At 41.5% G+C, this 7484-nt stretch overlaps 1 long non-coding RNA gene across 1 annotated transcript; it reads left to right on the top strand.

Annotated features, from left to right (window-relative positions):
* The first annotated feature begins 945 nt into the window (after positions 1 to 945).
* LOC104909551 lies at positions 946 to 7262 on the top strand. The gene is made up of 4 exons (XR_004158782.1): positions 946 to 1340; positions 2568 to 3252; positions 5983 to 6093; positions 6756 to 7262. It is a non-coding gene; the product is annotated as an uncharacterized LOC104909551 (long non-coding RNA).
* Positions 7263 to 7484: the final 222 nt, after the last annotated feature.

Here is a 7484-nt window from a genome sequence, read left to right as displayed (position 1 = left end):
CTGCTTTTCCAATGTTTCCTCCTGTTTGCAAACTGATTAAAAGCTGAGCTGGTTTCTTTGCTGAGGTGAGGCATGGAGCAAAGGGGGACTCTACTGACTGTGTTAAGAAGCGCCTTGTTAGGCCATAGGAGTTTAGATGTCATTATTCTTCCAGGAGGAGCCTTTTGATCATTGTGAGGAGGTGAAAGCTGATGTTCCCAAATTCCCTTCTGTGTTGCTTGTTTTCTCTTTCAAACAAAAAGCTCTTCATTTCCAAAGAATGCCCATGTGCCCTCTTGACATATAATTATACTTCTTGCTTGCATACAGCAGCAAGGCTTGGGTTTGTGCCACCATGCTTTTCCCTTGGGCTTCAGCAACTTCTGGGTGTTGCATGTAGAGATAAAGCAGCTTTTAGATTGCAGTTACATGGCCATAGATCCTACTGAGGACAATAACTACTCTGCATTGGTAGGTTTTGGAAGGAATATAGTTATGGCAGTCCTGCTTTTGTAGTAACTTTAATCGGTGTACATCAATGCCTCATTTCTCTGCAAATAGAATTAATTAGTATTTAAAGCATTCTGTAATTATTAGACCTGGACTTCTGGTAGCCAGAAAATTTCCATAGAGAGCATGCATAAATGTATCTGGCTTCTAAGTTGTATATGGTTGTCCTCAGAAAGAGCATTGTGGAAATAGCTCTGCTGACAAGAGTTCCTGGTCTGCTCCCTATATGTTCTGGTCAGAAAGGAACGTGTCTCTGGGTGTTCTCAGAAAGTAGAAGATAAATATCCTATTGGACTACAATAATGATGAAACGTTGAACGTTCCTTAGTATAGTACTGGGGAAAAATATCAATTTTAAAGATGAAACCAACTTTCTGTCCTTCCATTTTTTGGAACACTGAAATAGTTTTGTTTTTAAAGTATGGCTATCTGGCTTACTAATAAGTATTAAACAGCACTAAAAGCAAAATTATTTTGGAATAATTCAGAAACTCTTTGAACTTCCTGCAGTCCTTGTAGGATATTAGGCAGTGGAAACTGGGTAGTAGCTGTATAACAGCAGCACGATATGTTTTATCATTATTACATTCTCCTTACTGTTCTGGATAAAGTTCTACAGTCTGTGGATCACTATATGATCATACTTTGTATGAGCATCAACCAGATGCAACCATGTCTTATTCTAATACTTACACAGCTTGAGGACAAGTAACTGAAAAAAGCAATAAGAAGGTATAATTTCGAGCTGATTATTCAGATTGCCCACTAAAGAAAATCCATTTTATTCTAAACTCAAGGTTTGGACTAAAGGATACAGGACTGAAGCTCAAACTACGAAATGTTGATGCAAGGTAAGTAGATTCCAGCATCACTTCTGGCTGCTGTGAAATGAACTGCTCTGAAGGGCTCTGTGTTTGGATAAGGAGTGTAACAATTGGTGATCTGGCAATCCAAAGGATAGTGAATAAAATGTTATACCAACAGAAATGGACAGTCTAAGACAAAGCTTTGCACTTATCTCGTGCTATATCCTGATTTTGGTTTTATGATGTGTATGAGTATCTTTACAGCTATGCTGCAGAGATATTTAATCACAGACAGCAATGTTATTTTCTAAGATTAAAGATGTTTCTAAATCCTTTGTAAAGCACCTTTGAGAAAAGGCATCAATGAATTTTATGAATAGCAAATATGTGAATCTACAATACTTCGCTATAAATTACAATGCCATTATAGTATGGGTGACTTTTAACAAAGCGTAAGAGAAATCTGAAGACTATTTTATTTTTAATCTTCAATTAAAATATTAATGATCGTTTTCATTATTGCAGCTCCTTCCTCATTATGAAAAATGGAAATTATTTCAAATCGTTTCAAGTCAAGTTATTCAAATTTCACATAAAAAGGAAAAAGCATTGACTCCAACTGTGGACTGAATGACCACAGACAATTTTCATACAAGTATAGCCCTAGCCAGGATTCTAAATTTGGCTTCACAGATTTAATTAAAATGTGCAGACTTCCTTTTACAACGAGTTGATGGGGGCCAGAATCCTAGTGTACAGCTCATCATGAAAATGAGGATTGGTATGATAGTGAACACGTTTTATGGAATGCTCATTTATTTTGTTATAATAAGCCCTCCCCAAAATGTGCACTGTATACTTCATCACGTAGATACAAGAAGGGGGATAGGAAAAAAAGCCTGGCTTTTATTCCCTAGGTGTTCTCATTGCTTTCAGAGGAATGCTAGTAAATGATACTCAAGAATCTCATGAATAAATAGGGTGGATAGGACTGGTAAACCATTTTTTGGCTGATTGATACTGCAAATGGTTTCTGCTTTCCATCCTTATGACCATTGCTCACTTGTTTAATTTCAACTTTCATTCTTTCCAGCTCTCTTATACCCAGCCCATCCCTCTGCACCTTTGATGACTCTGCCCCTCCAGGAGTTATCCATCCTAGCATAGTCCTGGTTTCTCTGCCTTCTGAACCACCACTCCTGACTCCACGGATCCACCTCTTCCCATTTGTTGCTCTCAATGTCCCCTCTGTGTTTTTTCTTTGCCCCGCAGAATGTGCAGAATGGTTCCCTGTGCACAGCACAGCTGATCCCTGGAAGGCTGGAGCTGAACCGGCTTGGAGCACACCAGGATGGGGTGATGCAATGAAGTGAGCACTGCCTCCTGTCCTCAGCAGGACAATTTGCCTTGCTCCTCTAGGGAAGAGAAAGCTTGCAGGGGAGTGTCTGCAGGTTTTCTGCTTCTAACACTTCTCTCACCTGGAAGTGGTAAGCAGCACAAAGCACTTAGTAAAAGGGTGGCTGTTTTGTGTGTATTTCTCCCACTTATACTTTCAGGGCACCTGAGTATTTGCTATGCTTAAATTTATTTATTTATTTTTAAATGTATCTTTGTGAAGTCTATTATTTATTTACTGAACAGAAACATTTAGCAGCGGGCAAAAACAGCAACAGACTTCAAGTAACCTGCTCACCAGTAAGGCAAGATTCACAATCTGTTCCTAGCAACCCGCAGTTATGGTAAGTATTGCATTACAGCCCTGTATGACAGCTGTGTATAACTGGCAGTGTCTGCTGCAGGCACCATTGGCAGCATGGAATGAGTCAGAGGAGCACACCGTATACCCTGCAAACCCTTGTGCAAAAATTCCAGCATTACATCTTCCTCTCCTGAGAAGAGAGAGTTTACTGGCTGAAGCTGTGCTGAATTATGGAAGAGAAAATCAAGTGCTATAATTGTGGGTGTTTATCACAGTTACTAGATTTTTTTTTCCTTCTATTCATAGAAATTTGATCTGAACAGGGTAAATCTGTGTCTGCAATACAAATGAGATCATCTGCAAGCCAAGTAAATGGAAGGGACATTTTTTTATTGTTTTGTTTTATAACACTCATTTTGAGGAACTAGTCTTTATTTGATGTTTTTCTCATATGCTTTCATGTTAAAGTAAACAGTGTATAATAATTCTCCAATTAAAGCATGGTTGGGGTTTTTTTTGTTTTGTTTTTGTTTTGAGGAGGAAAATAAGTTAGAAAAGCTTGACTGAACACTAGTTATGGTAGTAGAATTGCAGACAGGGAAAACAGCAAAGGCTGTTGTAACTTCAATTAATGTCGATTATGTCAACAATAACATAAGGAGTCCCTGCAGTTTATTTAATATTTAGTCATGTTAGAGCAAGAAAAGTTATTTCCAGCAAATCCTAATACCTCTGTGTGACTCTTTCAAAGAGCTAGACCTTTCTTATCACTACGTTCTTCAGTGAGGGAAGCTCTTAAAGAGGAAATAGCAGGTACAGGCTGAGATGGCTGTGGATCCATGGGCAAATAAGCAATAAACCAAAACCAAGGATATTTAGGAAAGGACCATGCTGAGGTGTGATGTACCCAGGTGCTCAAGGCCAGGTTGGATGAGCCCTAGGCAGCCTGAGCTGATGGGGGCAGCCCTGCCCACAGCTGGGGTTGGAGCTGGATAGGCTTTTAGGTCCCTTCCAATACAAACTGTTCTATCATTCTAACGACTCTATATTCCACTGACAAATGAGGCAAGAGTCATCTTCCTGGCTCTGCACACGTGCACTTAAAGCGTTCCAGGGGAACCTGCTCGTCCCCTACTGCTGCTTTGTTTGGAGAAGGGCATCTGTGTCTTGTAGATGATGTTTCACAGTTCCTAGACCCTTGTATGGGAAATCGCAAGAGGCACTGGTTGCCTGTACATCCAGCTAAACTGGGTCAGTTGTCTCTTAACAAGAATAGTGTTACCATACTGCCTAGGTTCAAAAGTGCCTGTGCTGGTCCTTTTAGCTTTGGGGTTTGCAATGACAGGAGCTTCTTCTAGGAATTGAGAGCTGATGTATATGATGTATATGAACACTATTAGAGCAAAAGCTCAAATGCATGCTCTCTATGGAAATTTTCTGGCTACCAGAAGTCCAGATCCTGGTGGTGCCTAGACATGAGTTTAGCACATAAGAATCACAAAATCACCAAGGTTGGAAAAGACCTACAAGATCATCCAGTCCAACTATCCACCAATCACCAATAGTTCTCGCTAAACCATATCCCTTAACACAACATCCAAACGTTCCTTGAACACCTCCAGGGTCGGTGACTCCACCACCTCCCTGGGCAGCCCATTCCAGCACCTGACCACTCTTTCAGAGAAGTAGTATTTCCTAGCATCCAGCCTGAATCTCCCCTGGTGCAGCTTGAAGACTAGCTTCCCTTTAGTCTTATCACTAGTTACATGAGAGAAGAGGCCGACCCCCAGGACAACAGGACAAGGGTGGTGGAAAGCACATGGGACCATTTCTTCAACTCTCCAAACCGCTTATGCATTCTGCTTTTTCTTCCATATATGAGACTGTAAATAACATCATTTGTAATCATGTAAACTTCATCTTCTGGGAATGGAAAAACAGTTCCCAGCTGGGTATGAACTTGCAAAGCCATCAAGTGGAAACTCAGCATGGGCTCAGCTTCTTAACAAAGCTAGCTTTGTCAATACAGAGAAAATGTACACAGGCAAGAGCTTCTTTAAAAACTCCCTTTGCTGGGTAGTAGCTTAAACCTAAAATGTTGCTGGATAGCCTGAAGCTTACTTGTCTGTCTCCTTCTGGAGCTCACTATCCAGAGTTGGCCTTCTCCATTAAGGAGAAATAGGTGTTTTACTGTCACACCCAAAATAGGTTGCTGGGGACCAGTAGGAAACCAGCAGGGCTTCATTAACGCTGTCAGTGTCTGCAGCATCAGGGAGGTATTCTGTCTAGTCAGGACCCTTGAATCTCCTCCCAGAAAATCAACACTTAGAAAAACATTCTGAAATAGGCAACCCCACGGTACATTTCTCCTCGTGAGACAGCTACCTAGATGAGCTGATGGTGGTAGCAGCCAGGCCATGAACAAGAAAACAATAAAAGTTTAATGGGACCAGAGAGGGATGAAAACAGCATAATTCTAATCACTAGGCAACGCTGTGAGAGGAGAAGGCAGCCCGTGATTTTCTGAACCCTGCTATTTCCATTGCTTGTGCATTTACATTGGTGAACAAAAACAGGCCTCATTCTATCATCTGGGTATATCATGATCTTCACCATGTCCTATAGCTGCAGTGTCAGTGAAGTGCAGGCTACATGCTGCATTTCTTCTTTTCAAATAAACAGTATGTCTGTTTCCTCTGTGTTCACTGCATCATAAATAGTGATGCAGCTGTTTGTGCCTCAGGTTTAGGAGAGCAGTCACAGGAGTGCACATCTGCCCCCTCACTGCCCCTTTGCACCAAAGGAGCTGCTGGCTGCTCTGCTCAGGGCTCAGCCTCTGCTTCTATGGGAAACTCCTGTCTTGGTTATTGAGTTTGTTTCCTTCTTTCACTGACAGTGAATAGCCAAAATGTTTTATTCTGTAATTTCCAAACTGTTTGAATCCTTGTTGTTTTTTTCTGTTGGTGAATCATATTTTTCTTTTTTCAGCTTTTGTATTAGTGGCTACAATGCCTTGTTCAAAGGATGCTAGAGGAGGAAGTCTAAAGCAGAAATCATACTGAAAACGTGGGGAAAACCTGATACTTCGTCTAGTAGGATGTGAGCCAGAAGCCATTTTCTCTTTAACTTTCAGGAAAAATGCCCTTCATATACATAAGAAAACTTTAACTTATTCAATATTGTTTGCTGCAGAATGCCCCTCATGAATTGATCCATGATGCTGTGCTTTTGTTATAAATCATAGCCAGACTGGGAACATGGAACTGTGATATACAGCGCTATTCAAATCACACTCGCTTTCCTCTAAGGAGCTTGTTTGTTATGGAGACTTGAGAGTTATAAATAGGACCACAGAAAGTGGGCTTCATTGCAAAATATTGCAGAAAATATTTTCTCAGTGGGGAAGAATCTTTCCAAAGAGCCTTTTGATTTTCCTGCTCCGGTACATACTTCTGCTACTCTCTGCCTTCGGTTTGTAAGGCTGAACCAGGGCAGCAAGACTCGGTTCTTTAGAATGTGCTGCTCCTTTCCCCCACTGTGTCACAGACCCCAGTGCGGCGTTTCCATTTGTTCATCCACGTAATAACGAATTTCTCTTAACCTAGATTTTAATTTGAGGGCCAGCACAGGACAAGGGCTGCCTCTGACAACGTAAAACAGCTTGGAAAGTGTTTTAAGCTCCATCAGCCCAGAAGCAGAAGAGAAATCTAGTTGTGACTAGTTGGATTCCTCAAAGTGTTTTTCTTTCTTTTTTTCTCCAGGTCCTGTGTTGTGACTATGGAAGGCAAAATCTTCCCCCTGTCTTGCAGTCCCTGTCTTCCCTGCTGCTACTGGAGCCACAGAGAAGGAAGGAAGAAAGGAATATAGTTTCACTGCCCCAGTGAAAATGAGAGAGTTGGCATTGCATGAGTGCATGAAATAATTTAACAGCAAACTCAGATACATGCCAGCTTCCCTGTGTATGTAGCTCACCTGAATTTATTATGATTCGTTTTCTAGGAGTGGGTAAGGGATAGAGAATCAGTTGGCTCCATTCTGGTCCTGACAGTGCCACTAGTTCACTGAGTGACCCTCAGATTATTACTTCATCTCTCAGTGGCAGCATCTTTCTTTTTTGACCATGGTAAATCTCCTCCCCACAGAGTCTCTTGCTTTGCATAAGTCTTGGTATATAACGTCTAGAAGGAGAGTCAACCCTCAACAAGGGTAGATAATGGCAGGACAAGGGGAAATGCTTTTGAGGGAGAGAAGATTTAGGTTGAATACTGGGGGAAGTTCTTTACTATGAGAGTGATGAAGTGCTGGAAAAGGCTGCCCAGAGAGGCTGTGGATGTCCCATCCTTGGAGGTGTTCAAGGTCAGATGGATGGGGCTCTGGGCAGCCTGGTCTAGTATTAAATGGGGAGGTTGGTAGCCCTGCACGCAGCAGGGGGTTTGGAGCTTGATAATCCTCGAGGCTCCTTCCAACCCAAGCCATTCTATGATTTTATG

This window comes from Meleagris gallopavo, chromosome 2 (genome assembly GCF_000146605.3).
Source record: "Meleagris gallopavo isolate NT-WF06-2002-E0010 breed Aviagen turkey brand Nicholas breeding stock chromosome 2, Turkey_5.1, whole genome shotgun sequence".
Classification (NCBI taxonomy): Eukaryota; Metazoa; Chordata; class Aves; order Galliformes; family Phasianidae; genus Meleagris; species Meleagris gallopavo.
This window is presented reverse-complemented; position numbering and strand designations above follow the sequence as displayed.